This window comes from Onychostoma macrolepis, chromosome 22, assembly GCF_012432095.1.
Source record: "Onychostoma macrolepis isolate SWU-2019 chromosome 22, ASM1243209v1, whole genome shotgun sequence".
NCBI classification, from domain to species: domain Eukaryota; kingdom Metazoa; phylum Chordata; class Actinopteri; order Cypriniformes; family Cyprinidae; genus Onychostoma; species Onychostoma macrolepis.
In genome coordinates this window covers 28,664,002-28,685,114 of record NC_081176.1, presented here as the reverse complement: position 1 = coordinate 28,685,114, position 21,113 = coordinate 28,664,002, and the positions used below count along the sequence as shown (strand labels likewise).

At 34.2% G+C, this 21,113-nt stretch overlaps 1 long non-coding RNA gene across 3 annotated transcripts in view; it reads right to left on the bottom strand.

Moving 5' to 3' along the window:
• Positions 1-19,661, bottom strand: part of LOC131530671 (uncharacterized) — a 51,978-nt gene extending 32,317 nt beyond the window's left edge. For 2 of the 3 annotated variants that reach the window (XR_009268452.1, XR_009268451.1), the window contains exons 1-2: positions 19,457-19,661; positions 19,000-19,214 (exon numbers count right to left, since the gene is read on the bottom strand). This is a non-coding gene — a long non-coding RNA (uncharacterized LOC131530671). Of the gene's footprint in view, positions 1-12,149; positions 12,307-18,999; positions 19,215-19,456 lie in introns of all 3 variants that reach the window. The other variant, XR_009268450.1, reaches the window with a different exon arrangement.
• Between the last annotated feature and the right edge of the window lie 1,452 nt (positions 19,662-21,113).

Below are 21,113 nucleotides of genomic sequence, written 5' to 3'. Positions count from 1 at the left end.
TACAGCTAGTCAGCTAACTGTGTTCTGTAGCATCTGTGCTATGTTGCTAAAACTATCTTTTGGATCTAACTGTAATTATTTCCGACATCCAAGTTCTAGGTTATAATATGCAAAAGTCTGAACATTAATCTCTTTATTTTACAATAAGTAGTGAAACTTGCCCAAAATAAAGACTTAAACATCTAAAAAACGCACATTTAAGGGGCTCCTCTTTTGGTGAAAGTTTTTAGACAGCTTTCAAAATGGCCACCAGACAGAGTGAACACATAGACCAATATCTCAGTGTGCAAGGGTCTGACTGACTTGAAATTAAAGGAGGTATATACTAACAAATACATCAATTGGTTAAGACATCAAGTAGGAAAATAAATTATTTTTTTCTTTTATAATCTGAGCTCAAAAATGGAAGTGTGCTTAATGGGTAAGTGAGCTTAATAGGTACGTTTACCCTAGTACCAGAGAAAGTTGTACCAATGAATGCAAAAGTTTTGCCAACAACTGCAAACTTTCTCGGGAGAACTCAATAAGTTTTTTTTTTTTTTTTTTCAGGACAACGCAAAAGTTGTGTGAACAAATGCAAAGTTTCTCAGGAGAACACAGGAGCTGTATAAATGAACGCAAAGCTTTTTCAAGAGAGCGCAAACGTTTCTCAGGAGAATGAAAAAATTGTGACAATGAATGCAAGTTTCACAGTATAATGCAAAAGCTGTGTGAATGAACGCAAACTTTCTCAGAGAATGCAAAAGTTGTACGAATGAACGCAAGCTTCACAACAGAATGCAAAAGCTGTGTGAATGAACGTAAGCTTCACAGTAGAAAGCAGAAGTTGTGCGAATGAATGCAAACTTTCTTGGGGAATGCAAAAGCTGTGTGAATGAATGCAAGCTTCACAACAGAATGCAAAAGCTGTGTGAATGAACGTAAGCTTCACAGGAGAAAGCAGAAGTTGTGCGAATGAATGCAAAGTTTCTCAGAGAGTGCAAAAGTTGTGTAAACGAACACAAAGTTTCTCAGAAGAACACTGGATTTATATAAATGAACTCAAAGTTTTTCAGGAGAAAGCAAAAGTTGCGCGAATAAATGCAAAGATTCTCAGGAGAATGCAAAAGTGACAATGAATGCAAAGTTTCTCGAGAACGCAAAAGTTGTGCAAGCAAAGTATCTTTGGAGAATGCAAAAATTGTGTAAACGAATGCAAAATCTTTCAGGAGAATGAATGGAAAATTTCTTATGAGAACAACAAGTTGTATGAACAATAGATCTAATTTCATGTAATTTCCCCCATCACTGTCCCTTTAGGCACAATATGTATGACAATAATATTTCAATTAAAAAAAAAAAAAAATTACAAACTATCAGACCTAACATTTAGAAATCTGATCATTTATGAATTTAAAACATGTCAAATATATATAAATATATATATATATATATATATATATATATATATATATATATATATATACGTTATAAGTTAGTTTATACTTCATTGTGCTAATTTAAGATGTAATACATAATAATAATAATAATTAAAGCTGCAAGCAGCGATAAACGGGCCCTCGCACCCGGGCTCACCGCCAACGGTGGCTTCAGAAAGACAGGGAACGGTGAGCAATATGCATTTAAAAAGCCAAATATAGAGGAAAATGTTAAAGTCATTTATATGTGCCAAACCTGCTGGTGGCGCTATGTCTATAACTTAACATTGGCCTGTAGATGTCTTCAGACCAGTACTTTTATCGAATATATGAAGTTTGGTGCAGATTGAACATGGTATGTTTGAGTTAGTGCAAAGCATGACGTATCCTGTTGCCAACAGGTGGCACTATAATTATAACTGAATATTGGCCTTTTGATGCTTCAGACCAGGACTCTTACCAAACATATAAAGTTTTGTGCAGATTGGACATTGCATGTTTAAGTTAGTGTAAAACAAGTAATTTCCTGTTGCCAACAAGTGGCAGTATGATTATAACTGAATATTGGCCTTCAGATGTGTTAAGGCCAGGACTCTTATCAAATATGTCAAGTTTGGGGCAGATCAGACATTGCGTGTTTAAGTTAGTGTGAAACAAGTCATTTCCTGTCACCAGCAGGAGGCGTTATAATTTTAACTGAATATTGGCCTTTTGATGTGTTTAGGCCAGGACTATTATAAAAGGTGTGAAGTTTAGGGCAGATAAGACATTGTATGCATGAGTTACAACAACTTCCTGTGTCATGGTATTAATAACAATAGCTTTAGTACTTAGTAAGTGTTGCTATCATGTTTGACCATTATTCTAGCATGTTTAGCACACAATGGCATAATTTACAGTGTTTCTAAAAGTGCATCACTGTGTAAAACATGTCACTTCCTGTTGTCAGTAGGTGGCGCTATCACTATAACCGAATGTGAGCATGTAGATGTCTTCAGGCCAGGACTGTAATCAAACATGTGAAGTTGAAGGCAGATTGGACATTGTATGCCTGAGTTACAACAACTTCCTGTTTGATGGAGTTAGTAGCATACTTTAGCACTTAGCTAAGTGTTGATAACATGTTTAGCACACAATGGCATATTTTACTGTGTTGCTAATAGTGCATCGCAGTCTAAAACATGTCACTTCCTGTTGCCAGCAGGTGGCGCTATGACTATAACCAAATACGGGAATGTATGTGTGTTCAGGACAGGCCTCTTATCAAACTTGTAAAATTTGGGGCAGATTGGACACTGCATGCCTGAGTTACAGCAACTTCCCGTTTCACAGCATTACTAGCATGCTTTAGCACTTAGCTAAGTGTTGCTAGCATGTTTTAGTATGCTTGTAGCATGCTGCCAGCCTATTTATCACTTGTTGACACTTTTTAATACGCACCTAGGAGTCCATTACAGTGTTAAACATGTCTCTTCCTGTTGCCAGCAGGTGGCGCTATGACTGTACCCGAATACGGGAATGTAGATGTGTTCAGGACAGGCCTCTTATCAAACTTGTTAAATTTGGGGCAGATTGAACACAGCATGCCTGAGTTACAGCAACTTCCTTTTTCACTGCATTACTAGCATGCTTTAGCACTTAGCTAAGTGTTGCTAGCATGTTTTAGTATGCTTGTAGCATGCTGCTAGCCTATTTATGACTTGTTGACACTTTTTAATATGCACCTAGGAGTCCATTACAGTGTTAAACATGTCACTTCCTTTTGCCAGCAGGTGGCGCTATGACTATAACCAAATACGGGAATGTATATGTGTTCAGGACAGGCCTCTTATCAAAATTGTAAAATTTGGAGCAGATTGGACACTGCATGCCTGAGTTACAGCAACTTCCCGTTTCACCACATTACTAGCATGCTTTAGCACTTAGCTAAGTGTTGCTAGCATGTTTTAGTATGCTTGTAGCATGCTGCTAGCCTATTTATCACTTGTTGACACTTTTTAATATGCACCTAGGAGTCCATTACAGTGTTAAACATGTCACTTCCTGTTGCCAGCAGGTGGCGCTATGACTATATCTGAATATGAGCATGCAGATGTGTTCAGGACTGAAGTCCTATGAAACGTGTGAAGTTTGGGGCAGATCGGACATTGCTTGCCTGAGTTACAGCAACTTCCTGTTTCATGGTGAAACATCAAACTTTGTCAGGCCCCCAGGGACACGCCCCTTGACGAAAACTCTAGATCTTCGAAATTTAACATCGCAAAGGCCTTATGATTACACTCAGCAAATTTGAAGACGATCCGATTAAAACTGTAGGAGGAGTTCATCAAAGTACGACGCCTGGAAATTGCAAAAACTGCACAAAAATCGAACAGGAAATTCAAAATAACGTACTTCCTGTTGGGTTTTGGATTTTGTACCAAGAGGCTTTTTTGTAGGTAATGGTGTGTTACACGTGTGTACCGATTTTCGTGCATGTACATAAAACGTAGCTCGAGGCGCACTCTTTTGAAATATTATAGGTGGCGCTATCGAGCCATTTTGCCACACCCACTTCTGAAACCCATATCAGATGTAAATTTTCGCCAGTTCTGACCCGTGTGCAAATTTTCATGAGTTTTGGAGCATGTTTAGGCCCTCAAAAATGCGATTCACTTTGGAGAAGAAGAAGAAGAAGAAGAAGAATAGATAGATAGATAGATGTTATTAAATAAATAATACATGTATCAAAGTAACTCAAAAGTATTATGGTGTATATTTAAAAAGAAATTTGCCTCTTTTGAGTGCCCTGCCTCTAAGACATTTCAAGCTTGCCCAGATACTTTGTCTTAATAATTGCAGAACAAAAGGTGATATTAATATCAAGGTCACTGTGCGATAAAATATAAAGATTTAATTAGAGACTCTAATCACCAAGTTCTTAACTTGCCATCTCTCTCTTCACAACAGTTCTGGAGTCACACACTCCCCTGATACTCACTTAGCGCCTGTAATACACTGACCAAACTTTTTAGCTCTTTACATTTTCCGCCATCATCAGCTCCTTCCTCTCCTGACAAGATCTGCTCCTCCCTCTCATAAGACCGGGCTCGCTCATCTCCAGTCCAGCGCTGCGTAGATTAATTGAGATCCTGTCATCATTATCTTGTTGTGTCAGTCTTGCCTGCATTTATGTTTTTTCGAAGCACGGTTTTAACCGAACGGAATACCAATGAACCCTTACAGGCCCTTTTTCAATGTGGCCTGGGCCGGGTGGTTTCAGAGGAGTGTGGAGAAGCTTCCACACGCCTGCCTCGTCAGCCCGCCACATCTCTTTCATCTCGGAGGATAAGTGGAGCTGCTGTCAGCTCCCAGATGACCTGCTTCTGCTTTTCCAGTCTGGTTTGACTCTTTCATAAGGTCTGCGCTATTACATTTTTATGGCATGGGCGAATGCTTGATTCTGATTGGCTGACAGACGCACTAAAGTGTTGATTAATTTTCTGCATGATTATGAAGTAGGTCCAGGTTTGTTGACTCCATTTCAATCTGGATCTCTCATCACATGATTTACAAACCCTGAACCTAATTTGGTGTTTCCCATTACAAATAACGGCCCTTTTAAAATTGCTTGTAAATCACTCAAGATGCTATATTATCACCTAATCTTGGATTCAATATTTTTGTCAACTTGTTTACTTTCATTTAGCACATATCTTTTTGAAACTGATTGATCATAGATGTCACTGATCTGAGCTTATTTTCGGCTCCAAAACTGAGGTGCATAAGTTTAAGATCAATGAGGCCTACAATCAAAACCTCTGTTAATTGAAAGAAAAGGATTATGGAAAAAAATATTAAGGAAGTCAGTGCCTACCATCAACTATTTAGTTACCAACATTCTTCAAAATGTCTTCTTTTGTGCTCAGTAGAAGAAAGAAACAACTTTATGGTTAAAGGAAATTCAGATTTTCAAAATTATTAATACTACATATTCAATATTAAAAGTTATTGATTCTCCACCATCAGTTGTTTACCCAAAAATGAATATTATGTCTTTAAGTACTCAAACTCTTGTCCACTTTGTGAAATTTTTAGCATAATACATTCGGCTAAGATAGGAATGGCATGAACGATGACTTCAAAACAAATAACAAATTATATGAAATCATGGAAAATATTAATTAAACTGATTATGCGGCATTTTATTTTGAACATATATCTGAAATTACAACAGAATGATGAGTTTGTGAAGTCATGTGTGAACTTTATGAATAAGAAAACAAGCCCTGGCTGTTAAAAAGTCACAGTTACATTTCCAACTTAACAGAACCTTTTGAGCTTTTTATATTTTAAAATTACCTAAAAGTTGGAATAATGCACTTTTATGATTCTTTTATGGTGCTTTTTAGTCCTATTTAAAGTTTAAAATGTCAGTTCCCATTAATTGTAATAACATCAGTGTTATTTTAGCATTATTTATATACTATTATAGTATTTATTAGCTTTCATTTGAAATGTGCAATTGTCATTTTTTATATTTATATTTCATTGATTGGTTTTGGTGTAGTATTATTATTATTATTATTATTATATTTTGTTTAATTTTTCATCTGATATGTCTGTTTTATTTCAGATGTATTTTTATTAATTAAACCATTTAAGACAGTTTAAAACTAATAGTTTTAGTTTCAGTTAACAATAACAACACTAAACAGCATCGAAAAAAGAGGGACAAGAACATTATTCATTCATAATTTTTGTTTTTCAAGTACTTCAACTTAAATGGAAATCAGAAACATTTCCTTGGCAATTAACTGAAAATACATTTTTATTTTGCTATTTTTATTCTGTTTTGATTAACGATGTTTAACATTTGTTAACGACACATTAACAACACTGAACTGCATGAAAAAAGAGGGACTGAAATATTCGCAATTTCTCCTTTTGTGTGTCACAGAAGAAATACAGGTTTGAAACATCATGAAAGACAGTAAACTATGACAGCTGTCATTTTTGAGTGAACTATACCTTTAATATTCCATTAGATGACTAATGATACAGCAGGAGCATTCAGATTTGTTGTTCTCAGACTGATATCCCAGAAACAAGTGCACGACAGATTAGTTTTAGTTACAAAGTTATGCCGCTGTTGTCTTCACCCTTTGAGCTCACCCTCATATAACCCAAACCCGATTACCACGGCATACGAGTCATGACTTATTTAGGTCACACTAGAGGATGACAGCCTTGAAGAAAAGATAAGCAGCCATAGACTCACAAAAAAGTGTAGCCTTGCGCTGGAACGGGCCTCATAGCGGCAGGTCCATGTGGCCTTGCCCTGGTGACGACCGTATTACCCACAGAAGTCTGACACCAGCCCCAGCAGTTCTTTAATTACTTCATTAATTTTAATCAGATCCAATTAATTACATTTGCCGCGGCCCGGTGGAAGTCCAGGGCCCACTGACCGCGGTAGGGGGACCTTGCGAGTCTTCTGGTGCGTAAAAACGTTCAATCCCATAAAAAATCAATTATTTCAGGGAGCTAAACAAAGACTTTTGTTATTCAGTAATTATTCCCTGCTCACATGCCGTCTGATTTAGTGCACCCGCGGTAGTTAAGCGCTACCTGAACTGCTCCTTTGTTCAGCTCGCTATAATTTGTCACACAGAGACTTCATATAGATTGTACATTTCGCAACTAGTTATCGTAAATCTATTGCTCAGCTTCAAGCAAAACATTTTTAATTTATATAATATATTTATATAAATATTATTTAAATGTATATACATACACATAAATATTTGTATTTATATATATATATATATATATATATATATATATATATATATATATATATATATATATATATATATGACAAATTTTGTAATTCTACTCTTTAAAAATATTATTATTATAATTATTATTATTATTATTATTATAAGTTTATAAATATTAAATTAATGGAAATAATTAATGGGTTTTATTGTATTTAATTAAATTTATTAAACACATTTACCTAATTTATCTAATATCTTCCTAAAACGTAAGTACACAAATATATTTAAAATAATATAAGTTTTTAAAGTTTTGTATATGAAAATACTTTAGATTTTAGATGTTTTTGATTCTGTAAATATTTGTACATTTTAGCATATATACAAACATACAAAAATGTACATAGAAATAAATTGTATTATTTTTATTTGAGTATATATAATAAATGAATATAATATGTTTTGTTTATATTATACATTTATATAAATTAATTCATTAATTAATTTATATTTTGATTCCACTCTTTAAAATAATATGATAATAATATGATAATAATAATAATAATAATAATAATAATAACAACAATAATAATAATAATGAAATTATTATTATTATTATTATTATTGCTGATACTACTAATAATATGTAATATGTAAGCATTTGTGTATGAACAAATGTCCATCATTTTACATCATTTTTAAATTCATAGAATATGGAATTAATGGAAATAATGTTTATTTAATAAGTTGTATTGTTTTTAATCACATATATTAAGTGCATTTACCTAATTTAATCTAAAAATTCGATTTAAAATGTACGTACACAAATATAATATAATATAATATAATATAATATAATATAATATAAAGCTGTGCAAACAAAAATACTTTAGATTTGAGATAACTTTAACATTTTAGATGCTGTCAGCATTTGTACATTTCAGCATATGTACAAACATACAAAAATTTACATGCAACTATACTTGAATATTTATACTATGTATGTTTTAACTGTAATTGTTTTTAATTAATTTTCTTAGTTTGTTTTGTTTGTTTATTTATCTTCACCCCTGAAACAACTTTTGTCTTCGTGTGACATCACCAAGACCTCTTTATTCCTTTAACCCCTCCCCTCCAAGATACTTTAAATGGTCCAATCATCTCCCAAAGGATGAAACTAAGTCCTGCCTTACAGTTGATCTCATTGAATATAATATTTCAAAATTACAATACATCAGATCACAGATGTAAAATTGGTTACTATCACTGCTGGGGGAAAAAAATAAATAAATACTGTAAATCAAAAACATCCTTTGAACATACCAAAAACATTTCATGTTATGCAACAGTCATCATGCTCAGAGCACTAAAGCAGTAATTATTTTGGATGTTTAGAAGCCAGGGATGAAATTATATAAATTTTCTGTGACCCAATCTCACCATATCCACTTCAAATAATTCTTATCCCATGAATAATGACATATTAGTGCATGAGACTCCACAGCAGTGATTATTCACACCCACCATATCCACAAATGATAAAAGCGGCAGTCATTTATTGGCTCCCTTTGACTGTTATCAGATGCCATAGATGTGTTTGGCCTCAGGTAAAGGGTCTCATTTCAATAAGCAAATAAGCCATTAGAAAATAAGCTTTTCATAATGTTTCTGTAATAACTATAGCATTCATCTCATCTTAATGTGCAACTCCACCTCATTGCAAAGACAACATAAAAGTCATATAAAATGTTTTTACTGCATCTCGTACAAATTTTCACAGATCAACAAACTACCACAACAAATACACACTGGATTTCTGCCTACAGGATCTGTGTGATTATATATAATGTAAGGTAGTTTACGTGATTTGGAAAGGCATGAATCGTTTTTTTCTAGCAAATTTACATTTTTGTAGTATATATGTTTGCATAAACACTAACATGTATTATTAATGTATTGATAGCATTTTTAGATTTGTATGTTTTAGATGCTGTGTATGAACATATGCATAGATACACAAATGTTCAGGTTAACAAAATATTGAATTCATGGGATGATTTTACTGCATTTAATCAGTGAGATTAGTATATATTAAACACTTTTACTTCATTTAATCAACGGCTAGCTGTGCATTAAACGATTTGAATGCATGACTTGGAGGCGAAGAACCGGTGGTTGCCTCCGCGAAGTGCATTCAAATTGTTTAATGCACAGCTAGCCGTTGATTATCCCGTTTATGCCATGGTCATTTCCCAGCATTCACATATTAAAGATGTTAATAATATTTGCGCTGCAATATTTGACCGGAACGATAACAATGACGGTTATTTTCGTCTGTATTACTATTCAACTCTAACTGTATGTTATTATGGTTACCAATGTTTATAGGAAGCACATTAATACAGAACGTGATTAAACTGACCTGGAACTACCTGTGCAGTTCAACAAATTTAATCAACACCTGCCAGCCAATCAGAATCGAGTATTCAGACAGACCATGGCATAATCTAAAATATTTATATAAAATGTAAAACTACATAAACAACATAATAAGGTTTCATTATAAACATGCATATTTCTTGTATTTTAGCCAGAAGCAATGCTTTGAAGTTAAAAATGTCTTAATGATGGCTTTGTTACTTACAAACACGCAGATAATAAATAAATAAATATTTCCATGATTGAATACACTGGAATATATATTAAAAAAATAGTTTGGATGAAAACTGTTAAAATATTCCTTATCTCTTTTTATGTTCAGCAAAACAAAATTTCATACAGATTTGGAATGACATGAAGTTGAGTAAATGATTTAAAATAATAAAAGTTTTATTTTTGATTGAACTGTTCCTTTAAAGTGGAAGGCTTTACAGCTTTGCGAAACCAGGGGCCTGTTTCATAAAACAAGTTTACCAAATAAGTCAGGTTTATTTCAGTTAGAAAATATTTTTATTTAGTTTAATTTGCAGTACTAATAAATATGGAAGTCTGTTTCCATCACAGAATTTAAAAGAAAGAAAGAAAGAAAGGGTAATGCAATTGGAACTTTTTGTCACACTTTGTACGTTTTTCCTCCCAGTTCTGAGTTTACATCTTGCGATTTCAACTTTTTTTCCTCTCAGTTCTGAGTTTTCTATTGAATTCTTGTTGAATTACACAAAATATATATAAATAAATAAGCAAATAAATAAATAAATGTAATTGTGACTTCTTAGTTTCACAACTTTTTTTTCTTGTTTACATATCAGAATTCAAATTTTTTTCATGCAATTCTTAGAAGAAAAGTCAGAATTTAGAGGGGGAAAAAATCTGAATTTTGAGATAAAAATCACAATACACTTTTTTTTTTTATTCTGTGGTGGAAACAATCTTCCACCAGCTGAAAAATTAAAAGACATTTCAAAATATAGATAATAATAAAAAAGACAAACAAAATTGTTACAAATTTGTCAAATTAAAATAAAAAAAGAAAACCTAAAAATTGTATTTAATCCTAAATATTAACACAAACTGTAATAGCGTATCAAAGCTACTAAACTAACCCTGGTTTACAGAAGCAATCAACCCTGTTTGTAATGCAATTGCTCTGCAGTGGATCTACAGCTCAGAAAACTCCGCGAATTTCGAGACGTATAGCTCCAATTAGATTTTGTTAATCTTACAGCACTCCAGGTAATGCTAACTGCAGACTAGGGCTTCTTTTCCAAGCTGCTAAACGTTCTCATTAGACGGCGCTAAATTGAAGATAGCCAGACTTTATAGCGGGCTCCTGCATGCGTGAAGATAGCTGTAAAGCCATGCACGTTGCGGCAAATGGCAAATTGTAAAAACGCAGCGCTGTTATCTTGCAGCCACAGTGGAGCAGGACTTTATCTGCTGCAGCAATGGCAAATGCGCTCTTCATTTACAGCTTCTGTAATTTCTTAGCACATGCTCAAAATGCCTAGTATGACATTTTGTACGCCATTGTTAGCGAGAAAAAGCCGCATTGTGTTTATCGCAGCTTACCGCGCATATTATGCAACATCTCATGTGGAGAGGGATGTATGTTGAATAAATGTACCTGTAGCACATACAGTAGATGTTACTGAAGCTTTTCAGGAGTGAATGAACCACTGAAAGACTTATTTTCCTTTTATTTAATTAAACAGGCTGTTCAAATGCATCAAACGCATGGTAATTTTTTGAGTTTAATGACTGTGATTCAATAGCAATGGGCAAAATCATGACTCAGTCCTTTCTGTAGACTCAAGGTTTAATAAAATCTCTTGAATCGAAGATATGTCATGTCATCTACAAATTTGTTATGTTCTTTAGTGTTATGTCTATTAAAGTAAATACTGTATGCATTTATTATAAACTATAAGTATGTGTACTGTATGTGTGTGCGTGTGTGTGTGTGATCTGTCTAGACGAAGACAACCACAACTCTTGTGCTATTTGATGCCTCAGGAAACAATGTTTCCCCAACATTTACCCAGAATTTCTGGGAATGATGTCAACATGGTTAACATGCTTTAATATGATCTTGAATCCAATTCAGTATTTAACAGGCTTTTTACTTTTACAGATAAAACCTCCATAAACCAGTCAAAAGTCTGTAATAAATAGCATTGTTTTTAACATTTTAGATTATTATTATGTGAAAATTATGATACATTTTAATTTCCAGGATTATTTGATGAATAGAAAGTTTGAAAGAACAACATTAATTTGAAATAGAAACCCTTAAAGGGGGTCATCAGATGTAAAATTCACTTTACAAGTTGTTTGAACATAAATGTGTGTTGGAAGTGTGTGTACACATCCATCCTATAATGATAAAAAAAATCCACCCAGTGTTTTTTTTTTTTTTTTTAATCCCTATTTTAAAATCCTCTTTCTCAAATCAGGCTGTTCTGAGGTTCCTTTCAGAATGACGTAGTTCTGCACAGACCACTCCCACGATAGTTGATTGACAAGGCTGTCTTACCTTAGACCCGCCCTGAGTGAGCTGAGAGCTGTCCGCCACTGTGTCGACTCTGGTGCAGGGGAAGACAAGGATGTCTCCGATTAAGCGATTGAGGTGTTTTGTTGTTGGATGTAATAATGAATATAGCAGTCGTCATTTACTCCCGACATCTGAGCTGCTGAAGACACAGAGGATTAACGTTAATTTAGTTTTGAAGGGAACGCGCCGATCCCAATCTGCCTAAATGTGTCTATGTTCGCGCGAATCATTCGTGATCCAGCCTCACCTACAGAAGTGAGTATAAAGTTTTTTTGTTTTTTTTTTATGAATCTTTGCAAATCGATAATAATATCTAATAATATATCTAATTTCCTAATAATATGCTAGTTAGCTAGTCTCACGGCTGAAGTTTACAGTCTGCTCGGTACACCCCACGGAAGAGAGGGGCGGAGTCAGCAGGAATCTTTAGCATTTAAAGCAACATGGACTAAAAAACAGCTTGCTGAAAACAGAGCTGATTTTGACAGGTGTTTTTTTTTTTTATACTACCATTGAGAAATTTTAACCAAAGTATGTTATAGACTTTTCATTAAGACCCTAAAGAATCATATCAACTTGTGGAAAATGGACATCTGATGACCCCTTTAACATTATAAATGTCTTTACTGTCACATTTGATCAAATCAAGGTGTCCTTGTTTAATAAATGTGAATTAAAACAAAGTAAATTTTTAAAAAAATTCCAGATACAGTCCACAAACAAAATCTCCGCCTTCAAAAATAATCACATCTCATTGGGTGCGGGCCGCTGTTACTTAGCTAATTTAGCATTAGTTCTGGATTACTGCTTACTCTTGATATTAAACTCATAAATCAAAACTTCACCTTCAGGGGGAGAAAAAAAAGAAAGGTTTTGAAAAGCATACATGAAACAATATAAGCTCTAACATGCTCATAGCAGCGTAGAGGTTGGCAAGTTGCAAGTACAGGTTTTCTGGTATATACAGAACTTTATTCTGTTAAGCAGAAGAAAAAAAAAGTCCTCTATTTTTTATTATTATTTTATTTTATTATTATTATTATTATCATTTTTATTTATTTGGAGGCCACCAAAATAACCAGAGACAAAACATACACAAAATGAAGGTCGGAAGATTATAAAAAAAATAATAAAAATAAATAAAATCTCAGAAAAAGAGAAAAACACTCTTTTGTATGGCTTTGAAGGTCTTTCAGTACACAGCACATCAACTGTTGATAATGAATTTAGTCACACTCATTTGAGCATGTTTAACTAGACCTTCTGTGAGGTTCTTCAAAAATCTTACAATAATAATTCGAGCACAAAACCATCAGTTTTTGTACTTTCAATAAAAACGAGTAAAGGTGTGTCTCTTCTATGTATGTCTCTATGTATCTTCTTCTCACAAAGGCTGCATTTATTTGATCAACACTACAGTAAAAAACAGTAATATTGTAATATATTATTACTGTTTAAAGCAAGTGTTTTCTATTTGAATATATTTTAAAATGTAATTTATTCATGCTGAATTTTCAACAGCCATGACATTACATTTATTATTATTATTATTAAATACAGAAAGAGAGAGAGAGATTAATGCTATTCTTCAGTGAAGATGCATTAAATTTAGCACCAAAATAATAATCGATAATAACTAAGCATCAAATCATATTAGAATGATTTCTGAAGGATCATGTGACACTGAAGCCTGGAGTAATGATGCTGAAAATTCAGCTTTACATCAAAGGAATAAATTGCATTTTAAAATATATAACAGAATATAACAGAAAACAAATTTGGGCATAAGCACGATTAGTGATTGAGACTGTCCCATACACTGTAAGCATCTACCCAAGGAAAGGAATGATATAAATGTCCAAGGGTCATATTTAAAAGAGTGAAAGGTCTTTCTGGTCATCTCTTCTGATGATAATACTGCTCCTAATCCTACTCTGTACTCCTAATGCACAATATGGCAAGGCTAAATCAGAAAAGGGTGTGATTGCATCTACTGCATGATGGGGAAAACCAAGCGCACACTTTTCAATCACACTAAAAATGCAGATAAGCTACCCTAAGCCATAAATCTAGATGAAAAATGACACCAGCCCACATTCAGAGCCAGTAGTGCAAGACACTGCATTCTGGTTGAAGCCCGTTGGGATGCGCTCGGTGGAAGGTGTGAAATTATTAAATTATTAGAGGCACGGTTTTCCAAAAAGAAGGGCAAGTCCTCAAAGATCCAATGAGTGAAACATGTCTTTGCTTGTAAAATTGGAGAAAAAGAGCAACAACCTCTCAAGGATGACTCCAGACGTCTCGTTTGAAGATACGTTTGCATTCTTTAGATTTCTCGTGAAACTCGGAGCCTGAGATTTCTGTTTTGAATTCTCTGTTCTATCTAACTCTAAACACTGACACTCGGTTGTCCCATAACAAGGTCAGGAGAGAAAAAAAAAATTCTGTGATTGTCTGCCAAATAACCGGGCAAGACTGTTCAAAATTTAAGTCTGTCAGAATAAAAAAACAACAACATTTAAAAAAAAAAAAAAAAAAAGGTAAAAAGTAATAACATATTGTTTTTAACATACAATGTAATTTTACACATTATACTGTAAATAAATTAATTAATTAATATTTATTATTATTATTATTATTATTATTTTATATAAATATTACGCTATCTAGGAGAGTTGCACCACATATTTGTGGAATCATTTTTATTATTGTACAGCACTTTGGTCAACACTCTGTTGTTTTAGTAGTGCTTTATAAATGAATAAATGAAATGAAATGACATTTTACAACCTAAATGAACTTTGTATCATAAATATTATAATTTTTTTTGTTTGTTTGTTTTTTTTGGAGAGTCGCACCACATGACATTTTACAACATGAATTAACTTTGCCTTGTCATACAAAGGTCAAATTGTGTGACATTTTAAAAGAATACAGGGTGTACCACCCTGACCTTTTTATAATAAATAAATAAACACTTTTAATGAATGATTTTTTTTTCTCATGACATCAGGACAGTTGTACAACCCTGAAATTCTATGAATACGTTTTGTCTTTATACCCCCACAAATAAATAAATAAATAAATACTTTTAATAAAGAAATTAAAAAAACATACCCATTACAAAATAATATTTTTAAGTCACTGTATTTATATATTGCATTTTCCTTCTTTATTTTTTGTATTTATTTATTTATATATATATATATATATATATATATATATATATATATATATATATAAATTAATATATAGAACCAAAAAATGAACATCACATCATTGACTTTTTACAAATGACCGATTCTTTCTGGAATGATTTTAAAAGCATGAAATTGTCTAATATGGTATTTACAGCTAATATGATTTGCTGAGAAACTTCTTCAGTACCAATGAGCAAAAAATGGCAAATTTTAAATCTAATTCTTCCAGAGGGTCCTATCGCATAAAAGTATTATAGTCCTCCTCACTCATGTTAGCTTAAAAGGAAAGTCATTTAATAAAAGGAATTGGTATTTTGCACTTAATGCCAATAATATTCAAGACAGTTCCGTCAGGGAGGTGTTAGACAAGGAACAATAGTGTGAAAATGAGAGTACTCCAGTGCCAGATTTTCAAAAGAGATCTATAATGACTCATACAGCAGTTGGCAGCTAAGCAGGACTTAGGAGACCCGCGACTCAGCTAGCACAGTACAGCCAAAAGACCTCAGCGAGGTGAGAAGACACGACCTCTAATCCTCTTTCTGTGGCCGTGTCAGATGATTCGCAAATCTCTCCAAGCTGGAATCCCACTCGTGTTTGATGTTGTCTGCGGCATCTCTGCAGTCGCGCTTTGGATAATGAGGATGGGCTAGAACGGCCAGCCATGGGCACAGACCATTTAGTCCATTAAATCAAGTGAGCGTGAGCCTTGCCAAATCACACCCACCCAATTGAGCATCAGCTGCATTTGGACAATTGGTGGAAAAATGTATGTTGTGATGAAAATGGAGGGTTTGACATGAAAACGCATTATTCTGATAGAAGAACGTGGCATCGCATCATTTAATTAAGTTGGATCTTGGAACGGCAGTCATTAAACAATCATATGCTGATCTATCCATAAGCCTCATCATAAAATGAGGCAAATGATTGATTGGTCTAGAATGCCATTGACGCCCATGAGCCAAACTGTAAAATGATTACAATACAGTCAAAGAGCCTGAGTTCAAATTGGTTAATTAGAAACTGGGTTTTTAGATACAGGTCACTGGGTAGTCTGTGGAAAATTTCTGAAAAAAAAAAAATAAATAAATAAAATCATATGCCCTATATCATATGATACAAGTTTACTTTAAATAATTAGTAATTGTGTTTAATTTTTATAACATGCTCTTATAAAAAAAATATATATATATATAATAATAATTATTGCAAAGCACTGAATTTAAAATGTTTCATTATAGATTTAAAATGCCAACTCCAAGTGGGTTGTAAACATTATAATTTTTTTAAATATAATATTACGTAATAATCATAACATTTTACCAATTTGATTTGAATTCAGTACAATGAGATTTTGTACATGAAAAGATATAGTAGCGCAATCCAGTCTTACGGCATTTCGTGATTTTTAATTTCAATCTATTGATTCATGTTCATGGACATGAATTTACCTTCTTTTTTTTTGGTGTCACTCAGCACAACTTTCAGTGTAAAGTTTCAGTGTGTAGGGATTGTCTCGGTGCAGGGTACCCCTTCAGTGTTTAAATATTTACATTTGTAAAACTAGAAATGATTTTATATTTATTATTTTGGAGCACTCAACACCACTCCTTACTCTAAACCTAAACCTACCCACTTCTCAATGATAAAACACAAGCTAATGTAAGTACAGGCACATGTATGTATTGCAAAAATTGACCACAAACAGTATAAAAGTATTACAAACATCTCGTGTTGCATTCCAAATCTTCAGATGCCATGCGATATCATTATATGAACAGACTGGGTGAAATTTAAGGCTTTATCGCTGAAATAATCTTGCTCCATGAACGCACACAGTCACGTCTTAATTATACATGATGCAATCGGTCACGAGACGCACAAAATTCAATGCCAATTCAGAATCTAAGCTGACGTAATGACGCAATCAGTCACAAGACACACAACAGCCAATGCCATTTCACGATCAAAGATAGCGCTTGCTTCCTCGAGCGCCAATTTTGAATGTGCACAGTAAAGTTTTTCGTAAAAAGAGTTTTACGGCAGATTGCGGATGGAGACGGTGATCGTTTTTTGCGTGTTCTTCACGCAAATCAATCGTTTTCCTTCGGAACACTTTTTTTTTTTTTACTTTTAAATAAATAGCATTTGTTGTCATATCTGCCTGTTATATCTTGTGTTTTATATAATATACAAATGGGCAGGTTTAGGGGTGGGATGGTGTTGGGTTACGTGCTCAAACGTGTAAATTGTGTAAACAAATTAAACAATATATAATAAATGTAAATATTATAATGTGATTTTAGGAAGGGGGTTATCATATTTGGAGTTTATAATAATCAGTGTTTTGTTTTGTTTTTTTCCTTCGTTTCAGTTTCTGTGTGATTAATCTCAGGGTTTACAACCAGTGAATAAAACAAAACAAAACAAAACCCACATTTACCACTGTTCAGAGATTTTTTTGCAGTTAAATAAAAGAGTCATTTTAAAAGCAATGCAAGCATTTGGTAATTCAGTTTGAGTGCTAAATATTTCCCAACGCATATTTTGCATCAGGTTCAGGTTGGTCTCGCGAGGAAGTGTTATTATGGATTATGGACTGGTGTTTTGGCCGGAAGCAGTGGTTTAAAGTTAAAACACCCTAATGATGGATTAGTTTCTTACAAACACGCAGCTTTTCACTTCACACAATGTTAATTGCTGGACTGGACTGGAGTGGTGTGGATTACTTGTGGATGTTTATATCAGCTGTTTGGACTCTCATTCTGACGACACCCATTCACCGCAGAGTGAATTGGAACATCACAATAATCTACATTTCTCCAAATCTGATGAAGAAACAAACTCATCTACATCTTGTATGGCCTGAGAGTGAATACATTTTTAGCTAATTTTCTTAATAATAATTAATAATTTTCTTTTTTGGATGAATTTATGCCTTAAAAACCCCATTCACACCAAGAATGATAACTATACTAGCGTTCACACCAACGGACGATAACATTCTGTTTATTATTAGTGTGCACTGCCACTTTAAAGGCTCAAGCTTATTAAAATTGGGTGGTTTCTGATTAGCTGTCAATGTTTTTATCGTTCATCAGATGGAAAAATGTTCTGAAATTTGATTCCAATGATATCATTCCTCTATGCCATTATAGTTGTGGTGTGGACTTCACTATTCTCATAGAATTAGAATGAATAAATCTATATAGTTATAGTTACAGATATCGTCCTTGGTGATGACACAAGCACTAATTAGCTACAGATTTCAAAACGGTTTGGGACCCTACATCTGCATAAAGAGGCCACAGCAACCACATTTTCTGTAAAAGCCCCTCATCTGTTCCTCAAGCGGTGACGATCCGGTGTTTTAAAGCTGCTGGGAAGCTCGGTTCCACGCGGGTGTAGCGAGGCTTGTTAAGTTACCCCTGGATGCCCGCTTTGAGCTTAATGAGGTGTACGGAACCCCTCCTGCAGGATTCCACCTCATCACCAACACCACGGTTCCCATTTAGGACCCTCGGTCTCGGATCGGAAGGCTTTCAAGAATGGAGCTCACAGCTGAGTGAAAGAATCAAAAGTGGTGAGGCTTGTAAGAGCGTTCACCTGGCTTGACGCCTAACACTTACCACGGCCAGCCACACACACATTCCCAGGCCATTGCTCCGGTAAAGAAAACGGCTTCATCAGAATTCTCCACATCTCTTGGCCCAGAGCGCCTTTCGGCCGAGCTGGGATTGGACAAGGTTCATTACCCCTCTTTGATGTATTTCTTCTTTCAATTTTACAGCCCTGCACCTTTTCCCTCGTCAGGATCAACTCTGAGCACAGATAAAGACCAACCCTTCAAAAAAAGAAAAAAAAAGCTTCAGGCCTCGGTTTTCTTTTAAGGCAAACCGTGAATATCATGTGAAGATGAGAGGGCGTCATGTGAAGGCGATTCTTTCAATTCATCGGGCGAATTCGTATCCCTAATGGTGGCTAACAAGCTGCTGCTTTGAGAAGGTTAAATGTGCAGCCGGATCTCTGAAAACAATCTGTTTGAAGTGTTCTTGCTAAAATGGACTAAAGCGAGTGCCAAATTACCTCAAACAAGCTGGAGCTGGAGCGTCATCACGCGGGATAATGCGCACCGTCGGCGCTCCTCGTCTTCACGCATGATCGCGCCGAATGTTCGCGTAAAAGATTGCGCGCGTATGCCTCGTGATCTGGAAGTCTGTCAGACACGCACAAGTTCACAAACAAACACTGATCGGCTGCACTCGACAATCACGAGGGCTCATTCTGTTTTCATTTTCGACCTCATTTAGCTCTTGTAGGAGATCTTTTTAAATAAAATGTTAAGTGATATATGCTATATCAATGTTTTGTTCAGGTTTCTGCTTTATTTCAGATGTTTCTCTTAAAAATATTTTGGACAAGATGCTGCAAAAACTGGGAGCTACAAAAAATAAATAAATAAAAAATAAATAAAAATAAATGAAGGAACGAACAAAGATGATGATTATCCGAAATGTTTTTAGGGCTGCTTAGTTCATTTAAAATCTAATCAAGATTAAATTAAATGCAATAATCTAACATTTCAAAAATCTTTTTGGTAAAGTCACTGTTAATATTAATATTTATTTCATTTTAATATTAATAACTTCAATCTGCTTTCCAAAGACTTTTTAATTAAGTAATTAATTAATTAATAATTAATTAATTAATTGATTTATTTATTTAGTTATTTATTTAGTTAGTTATTTTGTAAATGTAACATGAGTTAATTAACAATATTTAATTAATAATATATTTCATTAAATAAATACTTATATAATAATAATAATAATAATAATAATAATAATAAAGTATCAGACAAAAATACATTAAAATTTACTTTATTCTAGATAGATAGCCAGAACAAAGAATGGCAGGCAGACAGATAATAGATAGATAGATAGATAGATAGATAGATAGATAGATAGATAGATAGATAGATAGATAGATAGATAGATAGATAGATAGATAGATAGATAGATAGATAGATAGACCTTGACATCAAAAAGTTTTTGGAAGACAAAGTATTTTCTAAAACTCTAAAAGAGACGTTAGATTATTAAGTTTTTTTTTTTTTTTTTTGCTTTATATTTAATCTCACTGCTGTCTTGGAAAATAATCGAGGTATTAACTACATCTCATTTTTTATTTTTCTATCCTACAGGAACAAAGAACTGTTTTGCAGTCCCACTGTAAGTCAAGCAGGGCAAAGCGGATGGTAATTTGACTGCATCATCTAGCTTTGAGCCAAGAGGTGAGGACGTAGGAGGGCCGTATTTGTGGCGGCTCATCTAACAAGGTCACGATGTTTGGGTTAAGGACAGACAAAATTAATATGTGACTGCACTAGGAAGGCCACATTTAATTTCACAGGTCCTGCCTTCCCCTTTCTCCATCTGTGAGAGAGGGGCCAAACCGTGGCCTGATGAGGGCACAGCCATCACGGTTGCCTTGGCAACATTTAATTGCTTTGCCTCTGTCAAAATGGCACTGTTTTTGTTCTTTTTTGTTCCTCATCTCTCTCATGCTCTGGCTCTGATACACTCAATTCCATTTCTGCCAATAACCGCTAATCCTCCTGCCAGAACCACAATCATGTGGTTTCATCTCCAGCATGGGCCACGCTTTCCTCCCGCTGAAGGGACGGTGCAGCATCCACACTGATCCGATGTTTTGCTGCCACAGTTCTTTTGCTATACAACAC